Source organism: Herpailurus yagouaroundi, unplaced genomic scaffold (genome assembly GCF_014898765.1).
Source record: "Herpailurus yagouaroundi ecotype Mexico unplaced genomic scaffold, PumYag 162, whole genome shotgun sequence".
Lineage (NCBI taxonomy): Eukaryota > Metazoa > Chordata > Mammalia > Carnivora > Felidae > Herpailurus > Herpailurus yagouaroundi.
In genome coordinates, this window is record NW_024412403.1 from 20824606 (window position 1) to 20844407 (window position 19802).

Consider the following 19802-nt stretch of genomic DNA (forward strand, 5'->3'; position numbering starts at 1 on the left):
TAAGCATTCAATAAAAACCTATTTTTTCATAAATGAATAAATTTCTCAATTAAATTTAAAAAAACACAAAGGGGCACTTGGGTGGATCAGTCGGATAAGCATCCGACTCTTGATTCTGGCTCAGGTCATGATCTCATGGAGGTAAGATTGAGCCCAAGGTAGGGCTCTAGCCTGAGTGTGGAGCCTGCTTAAGATTCTTTCTCTCCCTCTCCCTCTGCCTCTCCCCATCTTGTGCTCTTTCTCGCTCTTTGTCTCTCAAAAAAATACAAAAAAAGAAAAATGCAATATTAAAAAATTCACCGTTTATTCACTCACCAAATATCTATTGAACACCTATTATGAACTGAGCTGTGTTGAGTTTAAAGATAAAAAGATAATCAAACATGATCCCTATTATTAAGGATTTCACAGGCTACCAAGAGATTTGAAAATCACAAATTATCATATATGTTAGCATCTTAATGGGAAAATTCATTAAATAAAAAGCACTTTCTTAAAAAAATTTTTTTTCAACGTTTTATTTATTTTTGGGACAGAGCCCAAAAATTTGTCAGCACAAGAGCCCAAGGTGGGGCTCAAACTTATGAACCGTAAGATCATGACCTGAGCTGAAGTAGGATGCTTAACTGACTGATCCATCCAGGCACCCCTCAAGGCCCTTTTTAATAGGGTCTTGCTATGTTGATTTACTTATCATTTATATCAACTTTTTTCTCGAGGATTCCAACAGAAATTGGTTGTTAAGTGTAGCTATCACAGATGAGTTATGTTTAACGATATTAGTAAAATGACCACTGCTGCAATGTAATGGTTTAAATTCTGCTCTGCTCCATATAGATATATAAAATATGTCTATCACGAGAGTTGAAACATTCCCAAAATTATGTCTTAAAATTTTCAGGGATAAACTGGTCATCAATATTACTTGGGGGTCAAAATTATTTTGAAAGGATAAAAAATAGGTTTTGAAATCTCAAAACAGGTGATGCATTAAATTAATGTAAATTAATGTTTTGTTTATGTCATTCATTATTTGAGTTGCCATGTCCACAATAGTAGCGATCAGGATTTTTTAGGTTCGTTATGACTAGGCTCTATATTTTTATTTTTTAAAGTTTTGTTTTTTTTTTTTTTCCAACGTTTATTTTTGGGACAGAGAGAGACAGAGCATGAACGGGGGAGGGGCAGAGAGAGAGGGAGACTCAGAATCGGAAACAGGCTCCAGGCTCTGAGCCATCAGCCCAGAGCCCGACGCGGGGCTTGACCTCACGGACCACGAGATCGTGACCTGGCTGAAGTCGGACGCTTAACCGACTGTGCCACCCAGGCGCCCCTAGGCTCTATATTTTTACAAAGAGAAGGTAAAAATAGCATCTACTGATTTATACAAGTATATCTATTCCATTCATTAGCTGAAATCATCATATTGATCTATCAGATTTATCATTGCATGTTAAAAGGATTGAATCCTTATTAATAAATATTTACTGATATTTAGCATATAGTAGTATGATCTTCCTGCAAAAGAGGAACACAAATATTAATAATGAGAGTACAGTTTGCTTATTGTTTAGATGAGTAACAGTTAAGTTATGGTATTCTTTTAAAAAAAAATTTTTTTTCAACGTTTATTTATTTTTGGGACAGAGAGAGACAGAGCATGAACGGGGGAGGGGCAGAGAGAGAGGGAGACACAGAATCGGAAACAGGCTCCAGGCTCTGAGCCATCAGCCCAGAGCCCGACGCGGGACTCGAACTCACGGACCGCGAGATCGTGACCTGGCTGAAGTCGGATGCTTAACCGACTGTGCCACCCAGGCGCCCCAAGTTATGCTATTCTTATGAACTCTCGTTTTCTACCTGCCTTCCCTTGGTGGCTGTGAGTATATTGGATTGACTTTTTTCCTATCGTGACATAAAATATGAGATGACAATTTGGGCAATGGGTCAGAAGTCATAGAGTATTAATTATTCTAGATATTAGGAAGTTTAAGAAATTTAGGAAAAGCAATCTGGTTTAGCTCAAAGTACCAGGGGTATCTACACTGGAATTTAGGATAAAAGATAAAAACAATAGTAAAGAGTAAACTTTTTTTTTAATGTTTATTTAATTTTGAGAGAGAGAGAGAGCGTGGGTGGTGGAGGGGCAGAGAGAGAGAGGGAGACACAGAATCAGAAGCTGGCTCCAGGCTCCGAGCTGTCAGCACAGAGTCTGATGCAGGGCTCGAACCCACAAACTGCAAGATCATGACCTGAGCTGAAGTCAGACGCCCAACCGACTGAGCCACCCAGGCACCCCTAAAATGTAAATTTTCTAATTTACCTTTATTTCTGAGGTATAAATCTCTTACAGGGAATTTATCAGGAGAGTTGACTTGAAGTTTTAAGAGTTAAGTGTTTTTATGTTCGTTTGGAAAATATCACTTTAGTTCTTACTAAAATCACTGACTTTCATAACCACTTTTGACATAGAGTATCCCCAATGTCCTTGATGTTGTGAAGGATAAATATATGTTACCTTTCTAGTAACATTGGAAAAGTATCCTTTATGTAGAATTTTAACTTAATTTAACCAATGCGAACATGTTATTAGCAATCACAGTGTCAATATTTAGTATGTATTCACATGTTTATGTGGTTTTCATAGGTATTTTCCACACATTAAAATATGTATTAAATATATACAAATTGCACATATATAGATTTCTGCATATGTATATATGCTTAATTAATGGTAATTCAATGGTTTAGTATATGATTCTATTTAAAAATATATTCTATTAGGGGTGCCTGGGTGGTTCAGGCTGTTAAGTACCCGACTCTTGGTTTTAGCTCAGGTCATGATCTGACAGTTTATGGGATCAAGTTCCATGTCGGGTCCCATGCTGACATCATGGAGCCTGCTTGGAATTCTCTCTCTCTCTCTCTCTCTCTCTCTCTGCTTCTCCCCTTCTTACTCTCTCACTCAAAATAAATAAAATAAACTTAAAAAAATACATATATAGGGGTGGTTAGGTCAGTTAAGTGTCCAACTTCGGCTTAGGTCATGGTCTCAGTTTGTGGGTTCGAACCCTGCATCAGGCTCTGTGCTGATAGCTCAGAGCCTGGAGCCTTCTTTGGATTCTGTGTCCCCCTCTCTGTCTGATCCTCTCCTGCTCACGCTCTGCCTCTCTCTCTCTCTCTCTCTCATATAAATAAGCATTTACAAATTTAAAAATATGTATATATACTTTTTAAATTCATTAATAATCCTTACTGATTTCAGAATACATACTTTATATACTTCTTTCAGAATCTCTATCTCCTTTTTCTTTTCCCCTATAACTCCAACTAACCTTTATATCTTCTCTGGATACCTATCAGTTTTTCAGTTGTTTTGTTTTTCTCTTTATTTTCAAATGGTACCATTTTTTTTCAATACTAACTTCTAAAGCTCAAGAGACCACAATGATCCATTTCCATTACCTGTTCTGTGTGAAATGATATCTGTGTCATCTTTTATCTGATTTACTTATAAAAAGCAATTTCCCTGAAATTTAGTCAATAAGATTACCATATTATTTTATAATAATTTGTTAGTCAATTTTACCATTGATAAAAGTAACATAATCTCTACCTCGTATAAATTTTTATGTTATGTCACTAAAGTTTGATCTTAAGATATCAAATGAAAAGGGTTCCTCGTATTGACTTACTTATATGAAATTTTAATCATTTTCTCTTATTCCATGTAAAAGTGAGAAATCATATTCTAGAAATACATATACATACGTATATATACACACGTGTGTGTGTTTATGATGTGCCGAATAATGCTTCCACAAGGAAGTGCACATCCGAATCCCCAGAAAAAATTTTTGCAGATGTCGTTGAAGTTATGAACCTCGAAATGGAGATGTTATTTTGGATTGTGCGGGTAGGCCCAATGTATGTGCATGAGACTTTAAAAGTAGAGAGGAAAGAGGAAATATCAGAGAAATACATCAGCAGAAGAGACAGATTGGACCTGCCTTGTTGGCTTTGAAGATTAAGTGGGCCTATAAACCAGCCTTAAGCTGAAGAATGTCGGTGGGCCTCTGAAAGCCACCAGGGAAACTGGGACCTAAAACCATGAGGAACTGAATTCTTTCAACAAGCTAAATAAATGAGGACTCAAATTCTTTCCTGGAGACTGCAGAAAGGAACACGATCTGCCTGTACATTGATATTTATCCCGTAAAGCCTCCACCAGGCTTCGGATCTACAGAACAATGAAATAATAAATTCATGTTAAGTTTGCGGTAGTAGAAAACGAAGATGGAATTAAAGATTTGTATTTCAAGAGTCATTTATGGCATAGCATGTCATTTATCTATCTATCTATCTATCTATCTATTTATTTATTTAAAATCCAGTGTGGTTAACATACACTGTTATATTCATTTTATATGTGTAATATAGCAACTCACCAATTCCATATATCTATCACCCAGGGCCCATCAGGATAAGTGCATTCTTAATGCCTTTGATCTATTTCACCTATCTCCCTACCCACACCCCTCTGGTAACCATCTTTTCCTTCCCTACAGCAAGAGTCTGTTTCTGGGTTTGTCTTTTTTTCCTCTTTGTTCCTTTGTTTTGTTTCTTAAACTCCACATATGATTGGAACCGTATGATGTTTGTCTTTCTCTGACTTAGCCTACCATTTTGAATAAAATGCCATCCAATTTCTCTTCCAAAACAGAATTATTTTGCTTAGAAGCAAGTTCTGAGTCATGTAGGGCAATGATGCATGCTCTTAGAATTGCTAATATATCTATGTATGTGTTATCTATACAAATTTAGCCTTCCAAATAACCTTTAAATTTATGGTGGTGTGCTTGAACTGAAAACTCTTTTCTTCTTGATGCAGAGGGAGCACAAAATCATTACCACAAGGCAGATTAACATTAAACAGTGTTGCTAAGAGGCACATAGTGATTCAAGAATGGTAAGTAAATGGATGTTGCCTTCAGTATTTCTGTAAACTACAAGTCATACTAGCTGATTGAGGAAAACATGAAATATCTAGCTAAGAAAAGAGAAAAAAACTACATAAATTCCATTAAAAATACATATCCATTTTTAGTATGCAATGTGAAGTTCTATGACCCTTTAAAAATATGTATCTGTAAATGTGTAATTATGTACATAATTAGAGACTCTTTTTGCAATAATGGAATCTGGCTCCGTGCGTGGTTTATTTTCCACTGCGTCATAAAACTAATTCTGTTGTTTGATTTGAATTAAATTAAAATTCTTTAATAGTTTATTCTAAAATTTAATTAATATACCCCTTTATCATTTCTTGGCATGCTTCATGTTTTACATTGAAAAATTGTTATTCTTTTTTTTTAATATTTTATTCTTTATTTTTGAAAGAGAGACAATGAGACAGAGTGCAGTGGGGGAGGAACAGAGAGAGGGGGAGACACAGAATCTGAAGTGGGATCCAAGCTCTGAGCTGTCAGCACAGAACCTGATGTGGGGCTTGGGCTTACCAACTGAGCCACCCAGGTGCCCTGCAAAATAGTTATTCAGGAGTCTAATATTAATCCTCTTTAACAAGTTATGATATAAAGAAAAAACAAGCAACTAAGGACAATATATAAGGCTCAGTGACACATGTACACACAATTTCCCATCAAAATCTAAACAGAGCTATCTAAAAAGATATTGATTCGATTTTGCTGCTAAGTTAATTTCTTGAAACAACTTGGCATAGAGTACAGCTTTTTATATATGGGAGATGACTAAAATCATTAATTTAAATTCTCATTTCCGTACTTACATTTTACTCATGTTTTCTCACACTGAGAAAGCATGATGTAATTATTTAATTTGAAAATACTGATTCTATGCCGTAAGCCTTCTTTAATTAATATGAAAATCATTCAGTACTTTTTAGGGTTACCTCTAAAGTTGTACATTCATGTCTCACAGGAATATCTCATCGCATAGAAACCAATTTTTGGAAAAGTAAACATCCTCCAACTGGCTGTTCACTTAGCCCAAGACTTACCAAAAATGCACCAACTTGGACCTCATGTTATTTTAAGTTAATACTCCCCAATTTCAACATGGATGTGAAAACTGAAATGATCAGTAGGGAACATCAAGTTTTTGCCAGATGGTTTTGCCAAACTTTGATGGAGTATGTGTGTGTGTGTGTGTGTGTGTGTGTGTTCGGTTTGATCTTCAACCACAATTTCATTTCTTATCTTGGTGTTGTTCTAGAAATTTATTATGGAGCATCTTGAAAAAACAAATAATTTAGTCTCAGGCCATGTAAAGCAAAAATGGTTAGGGTTCTTTTATTGTTAAAATAAACAGGAAAATATGTAGTGTAAAAGATACTTCTTTTTTCAACTCTTAAAATATGTATTTAAAAAAAATGTTTATTTATTTATTTACTTATTTCTTATGAGAAGGGGGGCCGGGGGGGGGGGGCGGCACGTGCACAAGCCAGGGAAGGGCAGAGAGAGAGAGATCCCAAGCAGGCTCTGTACTTTTAGCTTGAGGCCAATGCAGGGCTTGATCCCATCCACCATGAGATCATGACCTGAACCAAAATCAAGAGGCTGATGCTCAACAGACAGAGCCACCCAGGCGCCCCTAAAATATGTATTTTATAAAGAAAAGAATGAATCACTAATAGGCAACATCCCTCGTCAATATTTATAAAGAATGTTTTAAATTATCAAAGAGATTTTCTAATATTTAAAAATGTTTCAAGAAGACAACAAGGAATTCTTCACTTGACGGCTCAGAACATTACATGCGAGCAAACTACTGAAATGGTAGTGGTGGTGAGGAGATGCCTCATCAGCGTAAATCCGGTTGTGGTCTTACAATGAGCAGATATAAATGTGAAAGAGAAAAGAAACTGAGACAGAGGGGAGTCATACACATAAAAAATCTAATTAAATTATACATTTTACACTTTTTTGGAAACAGAGCTCGATGATGACCATGGAAGAAGAAACAATGCTTTGCCATGCCATGAGAGCAGAATGGAAGGAAATAATAAATTATCTTCAAATAGCATCACTAGAAACTAGAAACCAGAAGGGAAAAAGAGAGGTCATGCTAGGAGGTATACAGAAAATCAGGACTTGTAATATCCTAGAAACCTGAGTTTTCACTTGGGTTAAGGTGGAAGGTTCCATAAAGTCTAAGAACATAATTCTCCCATAAAATAATTTTTTGACCAAGTTTTAACAGGCGCCCATTCTGTCAGAAGAGCTGTGACCATGTTACATCTCACAGGCTGTTTGCGATCACATTGCATTCTCGCTAACGGCATTTATTACCATGGCTTTTTCTCATCTTTCCCTGATAAGAATTAGGACTATGTACAGGTTGTCAGGTTTCCAAATCTCATCTTTGATAGAATTAGTGAAGGAATGATCTAAGAAATTACCTTGAGTTTCATTTGGCCACATCAGTTAAATTAGATGAATCAAAGTTTTCTTCTGGTACTGAACTCTCAGTTTGTATCATTAAGATCTATGAACCACAGGGAGCCTGGGTGACTCAGTTGGTTAAGCATCTTACTTCGGCTCAGGTCATGATATCCCGGTTCGTGAGTTCGAGCTCTGTGTCAGGCTCTGTGCTAACGGCTCAGAGACTGGAGCCTGCTTTGGATTCTGTGCCTCCCTCTCTCTCTGCCCCTCTCCTACTTTCTCTCTCTCTCTCTCTCTCTGTCTCAATAAATAAACATTACAATTTTTTACAAAAAATCTATGAACCACAACTATGTAACGTTTTTACTTTGTCTACCTTTTCTCAGGCTATAACTATAGGGAATATATGCAGAAGCTAACAAAATAGGTGATAATGTAGCACTTTAATGAGTAATTTGGGGAATAACGTGCAAAGACCCCTCCATTAAAACATCTAATAGAAGGGCTCACAATACAGTTCTAGGCAAATAGGCTGAATGTCTAGGGAAAATTAATATTATTGGTGCAGCATCAATGCTGTCTGGAAGATATATAGAAAGTCAACTTTAGGAAATTCTTCTGAAACAAATGTTTATCCTGTTATTGGTGTAAATCTCTATAATTACAGTTGCATGGGATTCTTATTATCATTTGGTCATGTTAAATGGTCATTACGGTGTCATAAACACTTGAAATGGCTACAACAATTGCAGTGAGTTGAAAGGAAATCCATACACACAGGATTGCATTTTACCCAGTAGGAAAAGTTTTCTAATACTTAATTTTGTACAAAGCACAAATCTGGAAGGGAATAAAAAAAAAAAAGCTTGAATTATTTAAGCTAATTTTTCAAATAGAGAAAAAATAAGGACTCTTATCTCGGGACTTCCATCTGTCTGAATGGTGTGATAAGTCAGCACCTGGCTTCTGTCTAAGATCATTCCTCCTACAGCAAATGTCACAATCTCCATTTCATAACTCCTTTTCAACTGTCTCTTTCTCTACCTCAAAATAGCAAATCATGTAGTATCATGGTCAGAAGAAATCCCCTATCTTTGTAATAAAGATTAGAGGACATACCTCAAGAAACAATCATGGTGGGTTGGCTGCTCTCTACTGCATTGTTTCTATGTGACACGAGAGAGATTGGAGGTGTTGGAAAATAGAGAATTAGCCACGTTTACTCTCTACTCACTCCTAAGACATGATCATACCCATTCTGGTACTGCGACAGCAGCTCAAACTCTACAATGACTGCTGCAAGATTGCTTTAACTACAAGATTGCCAGGTCTTGGGATTTGTCTCCATCTTTGTGTATTGGGAATATGTGTGGAGAAATATCACTTTGTCATCCAAGAATCATTTTATTTTTGTTTTCCAAATAAAAAGTAGGTACCATAACACCTGCCTTTCTCCCTTTGTAGAGTTGGAGGCTTAATGAAATGATGGTTGGGTAGATCTATGCAACTATTCTGCGATGTCCAAAACCATATCTTTCCAGCGTAGATAGAATTAGTCACCTGGCCTTCGTTTATAACAATATCTCTTTCTGTGTTATACACTGTGTTCGCGATAAGGAAGTAAAACCACCTGATTTATTCAAAGCCCAAGGATATAATTTATTTGGAATATCTCCAATTCCTTCTATTATGTAAGCAATAGGGAAAAAAAGTGACTCTTATTTACCATTAAATTGAAGTTTTCCCTTTTATATCTGTGTTTTTTGTCTATATTTAGCCATTAGTCACATTTTCAAACACATTCCTTCTGAATTCTATATTATAGTGGCTGAGAATGTAAATACATACAACTATAGCTACAGATTTTTTTCAAAAGGACTTTATTTTTAGAACACTTTTAGATTTACAGAAAAGTTAAGAAGATAGTATAGACTTCTCATATACCTTCTCTACCCTTCCCTGTAGACAGTTTCCCCTCCTATTACAACTTACACTAGTATGGTGTATTTGTTAAAATTAATGAACTTGTATTGATACCTTAATATTTAATATACCTTATTATTTAGTAAAGTCCCCAGTATATTAAGATTTACATAGTTTTTATATCATGCCTTTTTTTTTCCTATTCCAGGGTCCATTCCAGGATATTATAGTACATTTGCTTGTCTTGCTTCCATAGGCTCCTCTGGATGTGACAGTTTTTCAATTTTGTTTCTGATGACCTTGAGGCTGTTGAACAATATGGGTTACGTATACAATAGGATGCTCCTCATTGGGATTTGTCTAATGGTCTTCTCATGGATTACACTGAGATTATGGGCATGGGGAGGAAGATCATAGAAGTAAAGTGACATTTTCATTACTATCAACAAAATTTAGGACTGCTGATGTTGACATTGGTCACCAAGCTGAAATAGAGGTTTTAGATTTCTCCACTAGGAAGCTATTCTTCTTTTCCCCACCTTTTTGTACTATACTCTTCAGATGAAAGTCACAATGCACAACCTACCCTTAAGAAAGAGCAGTTCTGCTTCCCTTCCTTGTTGGCTGAGTATGTTCTATGGACTTCTACTAATGAGAGATATATTTTTTTTCATCTTCTCTCCCATTCATTTATGTATTCAGTCATTCATATTGGTATCAATGGATGCTTATTTTATAATTTAGGTTGTGGTCCAGTACCCCTTTGGTTTTTTGTGTGTTTTTTTTTTTTTTTATTTTATTGCTCAAATTGTTCCAGTTTTGGCTGCTAGAAATTCACTTGGCTCTGATCACCCCTCTCCCAAACACATCAATGTGAAATTTTTAAAAGCATTTCTCTTCTTTAGGTACAACAAGATGCTTGGGGTTTAATTTGTAAATTTCCTGCCTTAGTCTTAGCATCTGCCATTTCTCTGAGGAGCACTGGTTGCTTTTATCAGATAATGGTATCGAAAACTATGATCTGGACCCCAGGTATGCCTAGCATTATTAGGGTCCATTCCTTTCACACATTCTCAGCTAACAGAGAAATGAAATATACGTGTGCATACCAACCCTTGTATGTTCACATATCCAGAAATGTTTCTATATGTAAACACATATGTCTACATTAAACTAAACATGAGTCCTCGCTTATGTCTACAACTCTAATCCATTACTCGTAGAGCATTCCAGCCTCTTCTCATTGCTTATTTTGCAAAATCTCACTCCAGCGGTGAAAAACCTGGCTCCCACCATCTGCTCTTCACTATCTTAATTGTTTAATTCCTGTAGACACATGTAGCAGCCTTGGAATTGTAAACCTTACCTCTGGGGGAGTTGCAGAATGCTTATTTGCAGGTAATTTTGCCTTCAGTCTTACAGACTCTACTCAGTTACAAAGCTACTTTGGTCGGCACCTTTTCCTCCACCTTTGTGAGATTATTTCATATATTTGTAATAAAGCTAGAGTGTCTTGACACAGTCTGCATTCTTTTCTGGGATCTCCTCAGATCATAAATGATTTTTTTTAAGTTTTTTTTTTCAACGTTTATTTATTTTTGGGACAGAGAGAGACAGAGCATGAACGGGGGAGGGGCAGAGAGAGAGGGAGACTCAGAATCGGAAACAGGCTCCAGGCTCTGAGCCATCAGCCCAGAGCCTGACGCGGGGCTAGAACTCACAGACCGCGAGATCGTGACCTGGCTGAAGTCGGACGCTTAACCGACTGCACCACCCAGGCGCCCCCATAAATGATTTTTAATTTGTATACAGTAAGTTTCACTATGGTATAAAGTTCTATGAATTTGAAAAATACATAGCACCTATATCCATCGTTGCGGTATCTTACAGAGCAGTTTTAGCACCTTAAAATATTACCCATTTCACCTATTCACCCCTACCCCTTCCACTGAACCTGGGGCAACCCCTGATCCTTTCACTGTGTCAATAATTCTGTTTTTTCCTGAGTGTCATACAACTACATTGTACCACAATATATAGCGTTTTCAGGTTGGCATCATTCGTTAGCAATATGTATTTAAGGTTCACCATGTCTTTTCATAAAGTGATAGATCATTTCTTTTTGTTGCTGAAAATATGCTTGGTATATATGTCCAGTTTATCCATTCACATATACAAAGACATCTTGGTTTATTCTAGATTGGGGCAATTATAAACGAAGTTCTCTTAAGCATTCACATGCAAATATTTGTATGATTCTAGGTAAGAGCACCATCTGTGAGTCATTAGTAAGACTATGTTTAGTTTTGTGAGAAACTTCCACGCTGTCTTAAAAAGTGGTTGTATCATTTTGTAGCCCAACCAATAATGGATGAGAGTTCCTGTTGCTCCAAATCCTCACCAGCATTTGCTAGTGTCTGAATTCTTTCTAGATTTTATTTATTTAATGTAAATATTGTGGTATCAGTTGTTTCAATTTATAATTTGCTAATGACAAATAACGTTGCACATTCTTCCATATACATACTTGGCTTCTGAGTTTTTGTGAGATGTCTGTTTATATATTTTGCCCATTTTTAATTGGTTTTGTTTTGTTTTGTTTACTTATTGTAAACAATACAATTTTGTTTACTTATTGACGAATATTGAATTCTTTGTAGGTTTTCTACATAAGTACTTAATCAGATGTGTATTCTGAAAATAGTTTCTTCAAGTCTGTGACTTGTCTTTTATTTCTCTCATAGTGTCTTTTACAGAACAGAAGTTTTGAACTTAAATGAAGTCCAATTTGTCAGTTTTTTCTTTCATGCATTGTGCTTTTGGGGTTTGTATATAAACACTCATCACCAAACACAACATCACATAGATTTCCTTCTATATTATCTTTTATCAGATAGGCAGTTTTGCATTTAATGTATTCCCAGCCAATGGTTGAGTATGAAATGTACACTAAATCTGGATGATTCCTACCCAGCGTTTGCTCTAGAGTTTCCCATATGATGCCTGAGACATTTTCCAAGCTGTTCTTCAGTCAGAGTCTCTTTTTACTTAATCTTCTTGTTATCGTCCTTGTTTCAAATGTTTTTTCTCTGCAAGACTTGCTTTCTTGTCTGAATTCTCTCCCTAGCAACTCCGCCCCCCTCCCCTTTATTATTCTTAGGGTTTCTCCTTCTTCTCGTTCTAGTCCATCATGGCAGTTGCTAAGAACCCAAACTGCTTCAACATTCATATAAGAAAAACTTACTTACATGCATTCATATGAGAGCTTAGATACTTTGCTCTGATTTATAATTGAGTTACTTGGATAAAAGGATACCATGGAATAAGATACAGTGTATTCCCTGATTTTCAAAAGTCTGCCCTAGGCCAGTTCATTTTTACAAAAGACAATCATTAGTTTCTGGTTTTGCTAAGCAAAAACAAACAAGCAAACAAAAACACAAAAATAATTTTCCCTTTTATAAAAAATGCATTTTGGCATTTATTTGCAATGAGCCATTACAGAGGCAGAACATCCCAAGCAGTGAGTGCAGCCCCACCAAACTCTTTCCCTGGATCCACACTCTGCATTTCAGCATCAGGCTTTCAGAGCTCTGAACTGTGTTTGTAAGCATCTGTGCTTTATCTTGATTTGTTTTGTACACCTATCAACAATACGAGTCCTAAAGAATCAGAACAGCCTAAGAGAGATTATTTTCTGAGTCTGAGAATGCTCAAAAATGTCTCCATATGAACTAATGGTGACTGCTTCTTTGCTTTAAGGTCATTTGGGCTTGGGGCGCCTGGGTGGTTCAGTCGGTTGAGCGCCCGACTTCGGCTCAGGTCGTGATCTTGCGGTCTGTGAGTTTGAGCCCCATGTTGGGCTCTGTGCTGACAGCTCAGAGCCTGGAGCCTGTTTCATATTCTGTGTCTTCTTCTCTCTCTGCCCCTCCCCAGCTCATGCCCTGTCTCTCTCTGTCAAAAGTTAATAAACATTAAAAAAAATTAAGGTCATTTGGGCTTGCAAAAGTTTTCCTAGGAACAATCTACTTTGGGATAACAGGGTGTCTGTATATATTATCTATTAGTTCTATTTTCTTGGATTTTTCTTAGCATTACAAGTGATTATAGGTTATTCTTTATGAACAAACAAAAAATAAAAGAGATTGTATAAGATTTGCTTATACAATTTTTCAGCTGGAATCTTCAGAAAGCATGTTTGAATACGTAATGTTCAAGTCACATTTAAATAACAAAAACTGTACTACAATTGTTGCTTTTCTTCTTTAATTATTGTGAGAACACTGACAGAAATGCTATACCTTTAGATTTCCAATGTCCAATCAATATTATTTGGTTGAACAAAAAATATATTATCCTGGTGCAATCCTGTATAAAAATAACAATAGCAAACTAAATGGCAAACACTTTTCTGCCAAATTTGAAGGTATTTTCCCCAGGTTCATCTTCTTTGGTTTTCAGATAAGCAGTATATAAGAAATGACTATCATGTAGAAAGGCTTATTCAATTCAAAACAAAGCATACACCATACTAATAGAATAAAGAAAAAATGAAATAGCAATCTTAATAAATATAGATGAAGCACTTGATATTATTCAACATCCTTTTTGGTTATAGTCTAATATCCCAAACATAAAGAACTCATTACTTAACAATTAAATGATGATGATGGTGATGAATAGGTATTCACTATTCATCATTCCAAGGAAGATAACAAAAAAGCTAGTAATCACCTGAAAAAAATGCTCAGCGTCATTAATCTTGAGGGAAATGCAAATCAAAAATATAATAAAATACTACTTTTATCCACTAAGGTAGCTAAATTTTTTTTTTTAAGGCAGCAACAGGGGCTCCTGGGTGGCTCAGTCAGGTAAGCATCCGACTCTTGATTTCGGTTCAGGTCATGATCTCATGGTTTGCGAAACTGAGGCCTCTTCTTGGGATCGTCTCTGTTCCTCTCTCTCTGCTTCTCCTCCACTCATGCTAGTGCTTTCTCTCTCTTTCTCTCAAAATAACTAAATTAGTGTTTTTTTAAAGGCTATAACAAGTGTTGAGTCTGTGGAGAAAAATACCTCATTTATCGTCAGTGGGAGTATAAAATTATTCACCCACTTTGGAAAATTATTTGGGAGTTCTTCAAAAACACAGATTTAGAGTTACCATGTGACTCAGGAACTTGGTTCCTTAGGATTATGCCTAAAAGAAATGAGTAGGTAAACAAAATGTGGTATATCTATACAACAGAGTATTATTCATCAATAAATGAAATAATGGCACAGGCCAGCACATAGATGAAACTTGAAAACTTTATGTTAAGTGAAAGAAGTCAGTCGCTATAAGCCACATGTTGTATGAAATATCATTCATTTGAAATATCCCAAATAGGCAAGTTCATAGAGACAGAATGTATGTTAGCGGTTGTTAGGGCTGGCGGGAGAGAATTAGAGAGGTTCCCCTAGTGAGTTTCTTTCTAAAATGACAGAAGTAATCTAAAATTAGATAGTGGTGATGGCTACACAACTGTGAATATACTGAAAAACCATTGAGATGTACCCTTGAAATGGCTAATTTTATGATATGTAAAAGATTTGAATAGATATTTTATCAAAGAAGAATGTGTAAGTAGCCATTGAACACATTAAAAGATGCTTAACATCGTTCAAGTCCACCCCTGGTATTCAGTGCCATACTGCCACTGTCTGAAGAAGGAAACTGGTTTACTGTTGCCAAGCAACATCTTCTAGAAACCTTTCCTATCATTGACATACCTCTGTCAGCATCACCCACCTCAAGTGATGATGGAGGGCACATTTCTGTTATGGGCTTTCTTTCTTCTCCCAGGACTCAGACATCCAAAAGCTTCTCTTCAGGGGACTGCCTTGGAGCCATCACGTCACCATAAATTCATGTTTCTGGGTTGCTGGGGTGGGTTTCCTGGGCACTTCACAGATAAAAACATCTGTCTTCCAAATTCCCCCACCTCGCCCTCCCACTTCCATTTCTTAATGAAGGTAGCTGTTGCTAACGCTCTATTCCTAAATTAGACTTAATTATTCGCCCTATTTTCTCACATCATTCCTCTGCTGAAGGAATTGTGTGTGTGTGTGTGTGTGTGTGTGTGTGTGTGTGAATCTCTAGGAAGTATGTATATGTAAATATGCTCTGCATCTCAGGGTCTGGACCCATCTTCCTCTCTTCTCTCTTCCCCCTCTCTTCTTTCTTGTCTTTGTTCCCCTTTCATTCTCTTTTCTTCCCTGATTTCCCTTCCCCCTTCCATTCCACACCCCTGCCTCTTTCTCTCTGCTTCTGTCTGTCTATCTATCTATCTATCTATCTGTCTATCTATCTATCAATCATCTATCATCATCTATCTTTCCAAAGTAGTCCATTTCCCTGTAACACAGCACAAATATATGTTGATATTGATTGATATTGAGGAATATCTCTTTAGAAAGAAATCTCTGAATAAACAATGGAGATAATTTATAGAATTTAGTGAAAATGAAGAAGATGAAGACACGTTCAGTTTTCTGATATCATACAATCAAGTTTAGCAATTAGGGTGGCACTAAATTTTATAGAAAAAGGAAGAAGTCTATTTATTGTAAGAAGATCAATTTTTAACAAGTAAATCTAAAATTTACTGTAAATTTGAGTTCTTTTCTTAATGGAAAAGCCCACTGAGGGTAAACTGGTGGGTTTTAGATTCTTCATTTCCTGCTCATTCTTCACCCAAGGGAGGGAATTTCAGTTTGGGGATCATAAAAGGTATAATGCAAAACATATAACTTGTCCTTTTTTTTTTTAACTCCAAGAAATGGATTTAAGGAAAATATATTTCGCTTGCCTTGAAATGGTACTAAGGACTCAGAGAAGTTAAAATAATTGACTTCAGCAGCCCTGCTCTGATATCATGTTTCACTCTTCCTGTAAGCAGGTGGGCTCTATTAAGAAAGCTACAACAGTTTGGTAGCATGACATCTTTGGGGAAACAAAATCTATAATGACAAATGGAGTAATAAACAAGCAAAGATGAGTAATTCTAATAGATTTATAAAAGTAGAAATTGAAAGGAAGGAAATAAAAATATTGATTAAACATGACTTCTAAAAAAATATCTCATACTCTAGTGACTTTCTTGAATATTTTATAATGCAATTATGCATTTGTTTTAAAAGGTAACATTCTAAAAGTTCTGTTAGCTATGCATAATTAATAGGATTTTACAGAAAAAAATACTAGACTTCTATGAAAAAAGATAACCATTTATGTGAGCTAGATAGTCATTTTTCAGTTTATTTGACTTTTTTTCTGTGTTACTAGACTTCATTATCAAAAAATGACATGCCCACTGCTCATAGCAGCTGTAATCTATTAGCCTAATGGATTGGAATTATAGGCTGTTTTCGGAATTGTCTATTGTGTGGCAGAAAACTAATGTAAACTTTAGTGAAAAGTCTTGCCATTATTAAATGTAAGAAGTACAATGTGTTCCAGAAGATGTTAGTAAAAAGAATTTACGATATTTGACTAACCCACCAGAAAGTAATATCATGTTTAGGCCAAATAGAAGCCACTTGTGTTTTCTTGTTATTCTTTAGTAATTGAATACTGTGAGTTTTTTGCACACTGTTGGTTTTTGCCCAACAGTGCTGGATGTAAAATGGGTACTAATTGATTGTCTTCTTGTTCTGTCCAACTTTATGAATATGCTCTGTGCACATGTATTTTATTATTACTCAAAATAGTACCTTGGTCAATTGCTTTAATCATCTAGTCAGAAACAACAAATGCAACAGCACAACAAAATGTTGTGTCCCTGCTCTATACCCAGCATTGGATAGGCATAAGCTCATAGACATGACCAGATCCCAACAGTAACTTTCAAGGAAATAATCATATGTTCACATTCTCATAACTAACATATTCTTACCACTTGTTCACATTGTCATATTCTCTCTGTTGTTTATGTCTCAACTTTACCACATGGCATTATCAACATTTCTGCTTTTAGGTGTTCTCTGATAGGGACTGAGTCCACAAGCAGAATCTCCTGGAGTCTGAACTTTGATATTCTCACATCCGGTTTTGAAACAAAGAGAAAAGGCAGGAAGGAATGATTCAGTTTTCCTTGCAGGGGCTACCCTAGGAGTAGGGGTGTAGGGAGCATCTGCCCAGTGAGGTGAGTCACCTGTGGACAGGAAGCATCAGAGCAGCAAGAGCACTATATGGAAGGACTTGTGCGTGGCCAAATTTCCAAGAGGAAAAAGAGTCGTCATTTGCCACTGCTCAGGGGACACTTGAGGCACCTTGACTAAACCCTTCAAACCTACAAAGATGATACAGCTCTAGAAGCTCACTTGTGGCTGAGCTAACATTGATATTAGCTGTTAGATATGTTCGAGTTTACTCTTTAAATATTCAACTTTCTTTTATGCATTTTAGTTATTCCTCATGAATAGCACTTTCCCTACAAATAAACCTCAATCATCGTTATGGACTGAAAGTTTGTGTCCTCCCAAAATTCAAGTGTTCAAACCCTAACCCCAAAGTGGCAGCACTGGGAAGTGAGGCATTTGGGAGGAGATTCAATTTAGATGAAGTCATGAGAGTGGAGCCCCAGGATGGGATTAGTGTCCTTGTACAAGAAGGGATCAGAGCTCTCAGCTCACTCTGCCATGTGAGGACACGATGAGAAAGCAGCCATAGGCAGCCGGGGTCGGGGAGGAGAGCTTTCGTCAGAAGCTGAATCTGCCAGTGCCTTGATCATGGACTTCATGGCATCAGAACTGTAAGAAATAAATGTTTACTGTGTAAGTTATTCAGTGTACTGAATTTTGTTGCAGAAGTTGAAGCCAACTAAGATAACCATTTATATTTAAAATTAAAACAAGTAATAAAAGGAGCGCCTGGTTGGCTCAGTCATTTGGGCATCTGACTTCAGCTCAGGTCATGATCTCACAGTTTGTGGGTTTGAGCCTGGCATTGGTCTCTGTGCTGACAGCTCGGAGCCTGGAACCTGCTTCAGACTCTCTCTCTCTCTCTCTCTCTGCCCCTCCTCTGCTCACGCTCTCTCTCAATAATAAATAAACATTAAGAAATTAAAAAAAAAAACAATAAAAAATGCTTAGTTAATTGAAAATTCATTTTTCATGATATTAGCACTATCCAACTTCAAAGATAGGAAATGATCATATTTTTAATGTAAATCCTGGAAACATCTGTGAAATAAACATTTCTTTCTTTCTTTCTTTTTTTAAAATTATTTTTACGTGAGCTCTATGCACAGATTGGGGCTTAAACTCATGACCCTGAACTCAAGAGTCACATGCTTTACCAACTGAGCCAACCCGGCGTCCCAAGAAAGGATTTCCAATAAGTTGGCCAACATAGAACTAAGAGTTAATATTCAAATTGGAAATAAGGAAAGAATAAAAATAAAACAGCTTTTACATATGAATATTTTCCTACCTAAGTGTCTTAGAAACCAAACCAACCAAACAAACAACAACAACAACAACAAAAAACAGCAACAAAAATACCTGAATCATACTATGGCAGGGTTTAATATTCTTTCTTGGAGAAAGCTCATCATTTAGAAACTTAAACTGCCTCCACCAGTTCTCAAGGACACCCTTCTTTGTGTCTCTTTATCTCCTCTCTGTCTCTGTCTCTCTTTGTCTTTCTCTCTCTTTCACACAAACACATAATCTATTCATTTTTTGGTTGTTTTTTTTTTCTTTCTTCTTTTTTTTTTTTTTTTTTAGTCTAACAACATTTAATATTTCTGACCATGTGCTTATAATTTAATTTGGAAGACAAAATATCTTCCGGCTCATTCATTCAATAGAAATTTAACCAATGCCATTATTATTCCAAATATATGCACACACTAGGTAAATAACAAAAATAATTGAAGCACTAAGATGTGACATCAGGCCCTAAGGTGAATAAGAGAATTGTAGATATAATAACCTGAGATCAACACTACTGAGATCTTATTGTAAATGGAACTTAGACTGAATATGTAGATTTAGATAAAGGTAGAGGAGAGGAAAGGCCATTCAATTAGTGCGTTGGTGAAAATAGGGCACAAGTCTAGAGAGAAGAAGGGATATTGATATTAAATAGCAAAGACGACTCTAGAAAGAATATGGGCAGAGTGGGAGGACACTAATTATATATTAACTTACTGAATTTACTCAGAAGAAAGATATTTTCTATGGATTTAGACCTAAGAAAAGTGCATGTGTACATTATTTCATACAATTTTAGAGACTTACTAGAACATATCACCTATCATTTTATGAAATCAGTTTAAGAAAATGTCACTTAAGAAAATCCTAACTCTGGTGTTCTGAATGGGAAAAATTCTGAATCGGAGTATGCAGATGTGGCCCATACCTTGAATAATCACTCTCCTCTTTGCTCACTTCCTATGTCATTAATGAGTT